Genomic DNA, 12594 nt, shown 5'->3' with positions numbered 1-12594 from the left:
TTATGGAAAATTATGCAAATGTGTCTTGCTAACCACTAATGACAGATTAGCTTTGAATAGCAAGGTCATTAATTGACAGAAAAGTGCTGAAATGTCCTATGGTGTGACAGATAATGTCCACCGGTGTGACGCCTACAATGTAAAAAAAAAAAGTTGAGCCAACTTAAAATTTTAAAGCAACCAGCTTCAGCAGATTTTTGTGTTTTCTCAACTTGTTGTTTTATACAACAAAAAGTTTATACAACAAAAAGTTGAGAATCTCCTACAAAAATAAGTTGAGAGAACTCAAAATCTGCTGAAGCTGGTTGCCAAAAATGTCTGAAATTAATTTACTTTTACTTTACTTTTACTTTACTTTTGTCATTTAGCAGACGCTTTTGTCCAAAGCGACTTACAAATAAGAAAAAGTAACTAAAACTAAAAAGTTACAACTCTATATACTATCTACCCACATATTTAAGAAAATAAAGAAATTAAATAAAATTGACACATGCATATAACAAAAACATTTCAATAATAAACATATCAATGAAAAAATTAAATAAAAAGCTACTACTATCCCTTGCCGGTGTCCCTGCCCGGTGGAGTCGCACGGTAGAGTCGATGGTCTTTACACTAAGAGGGCTTCACACGACGACTGCCGCGACCGCTGCCGCGGTATAATAACCTTTATTATACCAATCCAAAAAATGATCATTTCAATTCAGCTGGACCCACTTTCCTGTTTATCAACTACAAATGGCCAAGCAAGTGCACACACTGACAAGATACACGATACAGTACGAGACCAAACGCGATTTCAGCAACTCTCATCCCAGATGAGAATTTAGTGACACTCTTATGGAAATATTATACCATTTTGTAATTATCATTTAAATGTGTCTAATTTTTAAATTGTGTGTCATAAATCAACATCTCAGGAAAATGTTATGGGGTTTCAAATCAAAATATGACCTTCTGTTACGAAAAACAGAACGTTGATTTCATGTCCTCATATGAGGACACCGGGACTAAAAGCATGTTTATTACGCATTTTGGGAGACATAACAAATGAATAGGGAAATGAATTATATTTCAATATTCTATAAAATATATATTACGATGAATATGGTCCATTATTACTCCCATTATTACACTTCTTTTTTCATTACATGTTGCCCCAAAATACATTAATATGCAAATTAGATTTACTTTATAGATACATTGTATATTATGAGAAAACCTGTTTATGGCCATTTTACACACATTTTGCATAAAGAAAAAAGGTATATTGAATCATTCTGTTATAACATAGTTGAGAATCATCTTTACACAAAGTTTGGTTAAAAAAAAAAAAAAAAAAAAAAAAAAAAACTAAAAATGGATTGGTGATTTAAAAAATCAATTGTTTTTTGCCCATGCATGTTCATTCATGTCTTTTTAGTTTTTCAAAGAAATTGAGTCCCGGCAATTTCTTGACGATTGAAATAGTCATGAATCTGGTCTATAAACTTCCGTTAACTCACCACCAGAGGTCATTCGCTCACCACATGGACTCTTGCACCACACTAACTGTTGCACGCCACCTCAGACTACAATTCCCATCATCCATTGCACTGACGCACTGATCACACACCCTACATAAACCATGGACTTCCTCTTCCTATCTGCCGAGTATTGTATTGCTTTTATCACTCCCCTAATGTTAGCTGACTTACCGAGCCTTCTGTGTTTTCTAAGTCTAAGTTTAGTTTGTTTTGTTTATAGTCTCGTTTCCTGTTTCCCGTCCTTGTATCGTGGATTTGCCCTTTGCCTTGCCATTTGGACTCTGTTCGCACCTCTCTTGGACTACTGCTGGTATACCTGGATTATCTATCTGCCTTTCCCTGTTGGATATTGTTCGCTGATCGTCGACTCTCACTAGTCCTAGGATTGCTCTGTGTCTTGCCCGTACCATACCTGTTTGCCGTTGTTTGACCCTGCCAGTTTTTTGACTGTTTATTAATAAAAGCTTGCACATGGATCCGCACGTCTCATGTCTCGTTCGCCCTGTTAGGGCAGTTGTGGCCTAATGGATAGTCCGACTTGTAACCTGAAGGTCGTGGGTTCGAGTCTCAGGTCCAGCAGGGCAGGGGCGTGTCTACGTGGTGGCCAGGGGTGGCACCGGCCCCCCCTGAAATTTGACCTGGCCACCCCAGGTGCCCTCCCTACCAGATGTCTTGCGATAGGCTTGTTTTTAGTTAATTTCTAACTGCATCTGGCGTATCTTGGCATGTGTAGGCAGCTGCCTAGGGCCGCTTTCTTCTCTTCTTTATTAATTTTAGGCATTTTAGCGTGATCTAAATGACAAATGTCGAGAGCGCATAATGTTACGCGATCATGTAATGCGCGAGCACGCATCTCTCCACTCGCAAGCGGATTTCCTTCACTCGCACAAAACTGGACGTGTGCTTTTAAATCTACATTGTTCTTTTATGAATTGTCTCGGGTCTCACTCAGATATCGTGTGTATGCTCAAACGTTATCCTCGCATCACTGAAGACCAGAAAAGCTTTTTTTCTAATTCAAGTGAAGAGTAGGCTTTTCTCACTAAATGGAAGCAAGCTGAATATAGTTAGCCTTCTAGTTATTAATTTTATTAATACTTATTTTAGTTAAGTGCTTAAATTGTAAATATGCATTTATTCAATTATTTTATGTAGTACATTTGTATTTTGTTGTTTTTGTATATAGTTATAGAAGCATATCAACCAGGTTCCAGAAATAATCACTAGGCTGCTTCTGAAATAAGTGGGGGTGCTCTCTTAATGCACATTTTCACATATTTTGTCCCTTCTATTGCTATCAATATGCTGCTACTTCGAGAGCGAATCCCGCATAAATATGCAGATGTCATTCCCAAAACTTTGCAACGTGTGTGTGGGCAAAAAACAAAGTTCTACATTTTAAATGGATTGCTTAGAAAGCTCGCAAAGAGTGCTCATAACCAATAAAGCTGTCACTCTTTGTTCATCGCGATCTCACAAAGTTCTGTGAGGACCAATTAATCTCACACTGTGCAATTAATCGCCTATAATATAGGCCTATTAACATTGTGTATCCAACCCCTCCCCCCCCCCCCCCCCCATTTAAAATGCTCTAGACACGCCCCTGCTAAAAACATAACAGGCGCAAAGAGTTTAATTGATATGAAACCGAATGTCAAACATCTAACTAACTTTACCGCAGTGTTTCACTTTCACTCCCCACAGCTGAATAACTGAAGCGTTAATGGGGCGGAACATCACAGACAGCACAAGCAGGCACAGACTGAAGGATGGAGCTCGGTGAAAGCTGATACGATGTGCTCGAGCTGCCCCAGAACATTCTTATATCTCCACTGCGGCGACTTCTGGAACAACTTTAGAGAGTCAAAGTTTGAAAACTCGTTTTTTTCCAGATCGACAGAGGTGAGCATTAATTTGTCGTCTTATAAAATAAAATAAACACGCTATGTTTTTTTTTTTGCCCCACAACGATTATTCATAAATATTTAAAACAGAACGATGAAAATCGTAAAAATCTGCCTTGTACAAAATTAGCTTAGCTACCGACTTTAAAACCATTGTGGTCCTTAACAGTCGCTAACTAAAATTCACCTGCGTTTATGTTAGCTAACGTTACACGTGTGCGTTTGTCTGTAAATGTTTATCAACTGAATCAAACCTTAAAGCTCAGACTCGTGTACCAACGGAAGCAACTTTATAAACACCGTTTTCTCCCTCCTCTCGATTTTCTTCCTCCTGCTTGTTTTATATTGCCACAATATTTATTCTAGTGGCAGTGCGATATGACCTAACTTTACAAAACGCGGAATAGCGAATTTTCGCGAGCTTCACATCCCCAAATACTTGTTCACTGCTGAAGGACTCGTGAACTATACGCTCCTCAGATGTGCTTTTTCCCAGGTGTTTGCCTGAGTACATTATAGCTGAGTATTGTAGAGGAGTGTGGAGACGTTTTCTACCAGTTTTGCATTTCCCTCACTTTCTCAGAGACGTTTTGTATTGGAAAGCCAAATCTTATACAAAAAAAGCCACCTCTGTCAGCTGCCCACCCACACTGCTGTAACATGTCTACATAGGAAAATATGCATACAAGTTATACTTGAACAGACAAATGTTGCAACTGACCCATAACAGGGGTCATAAGTTAAACTGCCTTAAGTTAAACTGGCTGGGGGAGGGGGGTAACAACGTGTTGGTTAATTATTACAATTCATTTGAACTAAAAAATATTAATTGAATCAAAACCAAGACACTACAATTTAATAATAGCCAACGTCTGTTAAAGTTTACTGGGGCCAGTTGCATAAACACAGTAGCCACTGACTGTGTCTTAAGAACTAGTTTGACTAACAAGCAGTTAACCAAGTGGAAATCAGTCTTACAAATCTACCATTTTATGAAACAGACTTTAGTGTGTGTGTGTGTGTGTGTGTGTGTGAGAGACAAAGAGAGGGTGACAGAGAGAAGGAAATTAATCCACATTAGACTCTAAATGATTTTTAAAAACCTATTTACTTAAAAAAGGAGCGATATCTGACTATTGAAAGTGGTTCTTTATTAATCCATCAAATTGCAATTTTGTAATGTTATGGCAACAATGTGTTGCAATTGTCCCTACACTGACAGCCGTGATAAAACTTCCTATACTAGCTTGGCGCAATATCTTTAGCACATGCTAGCTATGCCTAGAGGCGAAGGAAACACTGATTACAATTATATGACTTTACAATGCATCACGTAAATGACAAAAATCTGATAAAAAAAAAACTTTTAACATGAAAATTATTCTTTGTAGAAGAAATGGTCACGTGGCTGCTTTCTTCCTGAAAGAAAGAATGATGGGCTAATTGAGCATGTACAGTTTGAATATCCTCTCTGTAGCTCATTCCTGATTGACATAAGCCATGTGGAAGCCTTGTTGCAACCGTCCTCACTCTTCCCTACAGAAAACAGAAAAATTGTAAGGAAAAAAAGAAAAAAGTTAAAATCCTGCTTTGCCGATGAAACATTGAATCACTTAATGGAACTCGGCAGGGAATTTTTTTTTTTTGGTAAGGAACTAAAGAGAATAAAGAAGGGTCTGTTATAAAGGGCAGAGCTACTTTAGGTTAATAATTTCCTCTCTCTGTCCTTGGCAGAAATATTGATTTGCACAGTAAGTCACATGGCAAAAAGGTGTTTAATTATTACTGTTGTAACGGGGCAAACGAGACATGAAGCGTATGGATCCATGTGCAAGATTTTATTAATAGACATGGTCAAAAACACAGACAGGGTCAAACAAATGGCAAACAGGTATATCGAGGGCAAGACCAATGAGTACTCAAGTAAACGGGCATGGTCTTCAATCGGTGAACAATATCCAGTGGGCTTGACGAGGGGTAATCCAGATACACGAGCTATGGTCCAGGAAGGGGCAAACAGAGTCCAAATGGAAGGCAAAGGGTTAATCCAAGGTACAAGGCAGAAGATCAGGAACCAGACATCAAGGCAACACGAAAAGACTAGACTTTTGATTTGATTAACTTTAAATAATCCCAAAGGGAAATTCACGTCACAGCAGTTCACCGCAATAAATAGATAAAAGAGAAAAAGATACTGCACAATACGGTATTTCATACAGCCCCCCTTGTTTCCAGCATCATAGTACACTCTACACCATGTTATACAAATACAATTTAAAATACTACATCAGTCATCTAATATGATATTCATTATATAACCTAATATAATTGACCAAAAGTTGGAGGGTTTATTGTGGATTCCTGCTTCTTCCACAAACCCAGACTTTGAAAAAACTACAGATTCTCATGTAAAAAGTAAAATGTGCTTCTTAATTTATTGCTTTTTTAATTTGTGGCATGCAATATGATTTTTTTATAGCGTGAAGAAATAATGCAAAATAAAGTCTATTAACTATAGTAACTATTGAACAGGATGTCTGTCATATTTTCATATTCACATAGCAACATTAGGATTGATTTTGAGATATGCTCACATTTTCAAAAGTCAACATTAGAAGCTGTTGTACACAAAGTGTATTGTGAGAACATTTATTTTTTCCAACAACTGTAAACTGACAGTATGACTGATTCATGACTGAAACAAACCATTCATTGTCTGCCAACTTCTCTCATTTCCTCATTGTCAGCCATGCTTGCATAGCTATTACATATATAATTACTGTAGTTCTAATAATTTCTTACCCTTTCCAGTAAACATGGCATATTTAAGTAAATTCTGACCTTGATTTACTTGCGGACCTCGTCCATGTCATTAAGCATCTACTATTGTAACAAACTGAAATGCTGAAACTGAAAGGTTGGGTTGCTAATAATGGAAATATTTTTCCTTATCTTCTGTTTCAGATCTAAGCAAAGCCCATGAGAATGTTTGTTTTACTGGCTCTTCTTCTCAGCCTCCAGGCAGTTGTGTACATTAAACCAGCTAAAGCCAATCAGTCCTGTACAATAACATCTGATATGCTTTCAGCAGACTGTAGAGGTCTACGGCTGGACCATGTGCCTATAACAAATCTGCCCGCCTCTCTGGAAGAGCTCGACCTGTCTTTCAATATCATACAGGTCATCAGCAAACATGATCTGTTCAAACTTAGTCATCTGCGAGTCCTCAAGCTTAATTTCAACAACATCTCTCTGATTGTGGATGATGCTTTTCAAGGAAACATTTTTTTGGAGAATCTAAACTTATTTAATAACTCTCTGACAGAAATTCCATTCAAAGCTCTTGAGCCGCTCACAAATTTAAAGGTTTTAGAAATGTCCAATAATTTGTATGCACAAGCATTTCTGGATGCTTCTTTTTCAATTTCACCCAGTTAAAAGAGCTGTCCATTGGTGGATCGCTGGTCAGTCGTTTGGGACACCGTGACATTTATGTGTTGAAGAACATCTCATTGGACAAGTTTGCTATTAAAACCGGCACTGGTTTTAAAAGTTACGAACCTGGGTATTTCAGCAACCTCAACACAAAAAACTTGTGGTTCGATATAGCTTTTGACAAAAAACCAGAAATGCTTCCTATGATATTGAAAGATCTGGCAAACAAGACTTTTGATGTGCTACGTTTCCGAAACTTTTTTGAATTTCAGTACTACACTGGTAAACAGGATATTTTTAATGGCCTGCAGTATGTAAAGACTCAACTCCTAACCTTCTATCGAGGTAAATTCAATGAGGAAATTATGAGAATGGCTCTGGTAAATTTGGAAATCAGTTCAATCAAAGGCCTAGAACTGCTGCTCATCGACTTTGCTCGTTCACAGAATAGAACCCAGGGATCCAGTGTAACAAACTTGACTTTGGAAAAGCTGGTGCTCTCGTAAGTTACTCTATTTTTCAATGTTGATTTAAAAAAAAAAAGCTTAAATATTTATCCTAATGTTACTGTTTTTTCATAATAATGTTTTTTTTTTCACATGTATGTTTCAGGAACCAAGAAACGGATCCTAATTAGAACCATTTCCATTTTTCCCAAAAGCAGGATTAAATGATTTTTTTTTTTTTTTTTCTTTAGTAAATCAAATACATGTATCTTACAACTAACTGAGAGTCTTACAGTAAAGTCACTGACTGGTTGTTCAAACAATAAAGTGTATTTAAATAATATACACATTATGTAATAATTATCAGTGTCATTTATTAAAAAGAAATTAATGAAATGTTACCACATATAGTTTTAAAAGTTGTAAAAACACTCCTTTTGCAAGAAATACTTTAAATGTATTTATTATTGAAATTATCTCATCAATTGGCAGCAGAATTGCATTTCTTTTTATTTCACTTGCATATATTTTTATTTATTATTATATTATTCTCACAATCTTCAAGATTACTAAACAAACAAACAGCATCCAAACAGCAATTATTTTATTATAATTACTTCTTAAAAGTACAAAAATAATTGTTAACTATCAAGGAATCAGAATCATTAAGAGGAATTGGCATAGTTGATTCTCGTTTCCCTGTATGTATTTATCTTAAAGGAAGACTCGTCTGAATTATTTTGATCTTGCTTCTTGTTCTACAGGGACATCAGTAATCCAGATATAATGCGCTTCGACTGGAGCTTTACCTGGCTCAATCATGTCCGCCAATTCATTGTATGGAATGTGAACTTCAACAGCGTGCCGTGCGACTCGTGGCTGGAGATGAAAAGTGTTGAGCTTCTGGACATCTCTAACAACCAGCTGAGGGACAGTTATATTTATAACCCACTATGTGACACTAGAAACACACTAAACAAGCTTGAAACCTTCAACGTCAGTCGCAATCGACTTACCAGCCTCAGTGACTTGGCATCTCTGACCAAAGACTTTGTCAAGCTGACTACAATCGATATGAGCCACAACCAGCTGCGATATATGGGAAACCGTGACTGTTCCTGGAGGCCGACCATTACCAAAGTAATCGCTCATCATAATAGTCTGGCGAGTGATAGTTTTAATTGCCTTCCCACTTCTGTAAGCTTCCTCGATCTTTCATACAGCAGCATAGACCAGCTTGATATGAACTATTTTAATAAGGCATCCAATCTGACCGAGCTCCTCCTCAGCGGAAACAAGATCAAGTTCATTCCTTCTGGCTGGAGGAATCCATACTTGAGGATGCTCGCTTTAGATGGGAACTCCTTTGGACTTGTCAGTATGACGTCTTTTAAGGACATGCCTAGCCTACGTATTCTGACCGCAGGCAACAACCCTTACCACTGTACTTGTGATCTCTATACCTTCATACAGGAAACCACAAGCCAGGGCAAAGTGACCATCACAGACTGGCCAAACAACTACAAGTGTTACCATCCCGAGCGTCTTCTCAACACAATGGTATCACAATACTTCCCTGGTCATTTAGCCTGTAATATTACACTCGTCATCATCATCTGCGTGTCAACAACGGCGGTCGTTGTCCTTGGTCTCATGCTTCTGTGCTACATTTTTCGCATGCCATGGTACATTAAAGCTACATACCAGATAATCAGAGCCAAGTACAGGGCCCATAAAGAAGGTTCAGGCCAGGCTGTGGACTACACCTTTCATGCTTTCATCTCTTACAGCCATGCGGATGCAGACTGGGTTCGAAACCAGCTGCTCCCTTGTCTAGAGAATTCTAAGCCTCCTTACCGCCTCTGCATCCATGAAAGAGACTTCACTCCAGGGAAGTGGATCATTGACAACATCATTGACAACATTGAAGATAGTCGCAAGGTGTGTCCACACACATTTATGTTCTTCAAAGATACCTGTTTACAAAAGAAACATGCAATGTCACCTTTCTTAAAATTATTGGAACAAGGATTCTGCTAAATCTTAATTAATGAAGACTTCCATCACCAAAGTGTAGTGTGGACGTAAATAACTAAGCCTTCAAATTATAAAAGTTTATTTCCATCTCAGAGTAAAAAAATAAAACATTGATTATATCTCAGAATTGCAACATTATTTCCCATAACTATGACGTTTCTCACAGTTTCAACATTATACACTACCATTCAAAAGTTTAGGTCGGTAGGATAAGCCTCTTCACCAAGGTTGCATTTATTTGATAAAAAATCATTTAAAAAAAATTAAATAACTGATTTATATTTTATTATATTTTTATTATATATGTAGTTTTTCATCTTTCATAAATTATTCTAATATGCTAATTTAATGCTCATAAAACATTTTTATTATTAATAATGGTGAAAACCGCTTTATGGAAACTGTGATTTTATTTTTCAGGATACTTTATAGAAATAATTTATTTGAAATAGAAATCATTTGTACAGGAATGTAAAAGTCTTCATGTCATGTTTGATCAACTGATCCTCACTGATTAAAAGTATTAACTTCCTTAAAAAAAATCTAACTCCAAACATTTGAACAGTTGTGTATTTCACAACTGAAACTTTTAACAGTGTGACTATATTTTGCAACATTCAACATATCTGACACTTTTAACTTTACACAGTGTCATTTTGTTGCAATTGCAGCTTTATTTATATTCTTAACTTTATATTACACAGTGTGACTTTATTTCTTAATGTAAATTTCTCACAATTGCTGTTATTCAATTACATTTTTTATTTTTTTTATGAGGTGGAAATGGGATTTCATATAAAATAACCCCTAACAGTAAATGAAAGAGCAAATAATTATTTTATAAATTCCAAAACCGCATCCTAAAATGTTTTCTTGTTATTAAGGTAATCTTCGTGTTGTCGCGGAACTTCGTGAACAGCGAGTGGTGCAACTACGAGCTCTACTTTGCCCAACAACGAGCCATTGGCAAGACATTCAGTGATGTTATCCTGATTGTGAAGGAGCCCATAGACCCCAATTCTCTTCCCAGTAAATTCTGCAAGCTCAAAAGGATGCTCAATACCAAAACCTACCTAGAGTGGCCCCAGCAACCAACAGAACAGAGCTTTTTCTGGGTCCAGCTGAGAAGTGTTCTGGGCAAACCAAACATCGTAAGACAGCGTACGACCAGCCGGCATAGCCGCCTGTCTTCAGTGAGGTCTGTTTCCCTGATTGAGTTGCCACAGAACCAAAGATCTGCAGGTACAGATCAAGATGGCCACCACATAAATAAGGTCATCAGTGACAGAGATGACCAGAAAGAACATGCAGCTGTTGTTTTCCCAACATTCAGAATATGACATGCATTATGGTAACTGATCTGCAATGATATTAAGCTAAGATTTGTCTAAACCAGTTTGTCTGACTCACTGGTTGCAGAAGGACTGGAAAAAGTTTATTCTGACTCATATGTTCAGTCAGTGAGCAAAAACAAGTAGACAAACCACATACTCAACAACACACATGCTCACTCTCACAATCAATAAAATAGTTCAATCAATACAATAGTTCTGTTTACTTTGGTATGCAAGTATATACTTATCTTAATTAGGGCAGTGAACTGCAATACTGTTCCCACACCTTATGCCAGTATATAATTGTCATTAAATAATGCTTTAATAAATTTAAATGAAAATATTTAACATTTACATTTATTTTGTAAATACAGACTCTTTTCAGATTTTATACATTAATTTTCTACCTTTCTTTGCCAGACTTTTAAATGTATTTTTTATACACATAAATGTATTTTGTATCTGTGAATTTTTGATTGAAAAAAATGTGATACCATCTTTTTATATATAAAAAACTAATGGTAATGGCAGGACTATGAATAGATAGATGGAGAAACAGATGTGCTTGATTGATTTCTGAGGAGAAACTCATAAGTTGCCATGGTTACCACATAAAATAGTATCATTCTTGTAAAAAAAAAAGGCATATTATACTGTGCCTCTTTAAAATATATCTTATTAATGATATTAATGGCTGGCACCACAATGTTCTATCTCAAGGCAGTTTAAAAATAATTTCACTGTCATTCCATTATTCTTTATGATCTGGATTAAACATAACCTGTGCCCCTCACTCTGATTTGATATCCCCACAGCTAACTTCACAATCGACTCCAGTAATGATGTTTTTATGTCTGCTCTATTTAGTTGTAAATCATGAATCATAAATTTTATTTTACTGAACAGATGGATCCTTGCAAATAAACAAGAAGCTATGACGTATCGTGTTATCCAATTTGCAGTCTTGTATGTTTACCTTCTCACGTGATTTTTCTGGAGTGGAAACATTAAATGTGGCGGATGTTTAGTCATCACTGTTTTGTGTGTTGGTGTGGGTGCACTGAAAAAAGTAAATCTGAGTGGATGTAAATGTTAAGTAATTAAAATGCGTGATATCAACAATAAAATGTTATGTTTGTATCTTTACATTAATATATCTAGTTTTGAATTAATCTGCATTTGTTCAAAACACAAAACAATGTGTATTTTTTTCCTTCACAAAATTAATCTAAGTAATCCCAGCCAAGCTTTTTAGGTACACACGCACAACAAACAATACCTTGTTGTATTTACTCGGTACAAAAAAAACTCCCCCTTCCTGTTTCGTTGCATTCAAACGAAGATGAAGACGAAGACGCGGACTGAACTTAAGGTAAGAATAAAGTTAGCAAATTAACAGTTAATGTTACTTGGGTTGGTACATTCTTTACAGTTCTTGAATTGTTGTACAAAAACGAGGCTTTAAATGTAATTGAAGATTGTTGTACGTGGATTTTCTAATTAGCATTAGGCCTACCATGTGGTTACCCTGGTAGGTGGCTATAGTTGCTTTACATGTAACGGTAGGCCTAATTGAAACTTTGCAAGTGGAGATAAAATAGTTTGTTGTAGTGTAATTTGAAGCTTACATTAGAATGCAGCAATAAAATAAGGCATGCAAGTTAACGTAGTGTAAGCACGTGGAGTTTTAGAACAGCCATGAATAATGTAGTGTAACGTCGTTTTTTTTTATCTGGGTCTTATTTTATTCTTTAAAAAATATATGTTTTTGTGTTTAAGTGACTGATGGGAACAACAATCTTTTAAATCGGCCCTAGGCTATCCAAACGTGCGCGCATTTGTAGAAATATCGATTTAGTTTTCAAACTATTTGGTCATACAGAATGCATAAGTTACTCCATTTACCACTGAT

General features: G+C 36.4%; 1 pseudogene across 1 annotated transcript; it reads left to right on the top strand.

Moving 5' to 3' along the window:
* The first annotated feature begins 3353 nt into the window (after window positions 1-3353).
* Window positions 3354-10886, top strand: LOC306887081 (toll-like receptor 2; annotated as a pseudogene). The gene is made up of 4 exons: window positions 3354-3428; window positions 6395-7367; window positions 8076-9252; window positions 10233-10886. The product of its transcript is annotated as a toll-like receptor 2 (transcript).
* Window positions 10887-12594: the final 1708 nt, after the last annotated feature.

Source organism: Barbus barbus, assembly GCF_936440315.1.
Source record: "Barbus barbus genome assembly, chromosome: 21".
NCBI classification, from domain to species: Eukaryota; Metazoa; Chordata; class Actinopteri; order Cypriniformes; family Cyprinidae; genus Barbus; species Barbus barbus.
The sequence above is the reverse complement of the archived record's forward strand: the minus strand, read 5'-3'. Positions and strand labels throughout refer to the sequence as shown.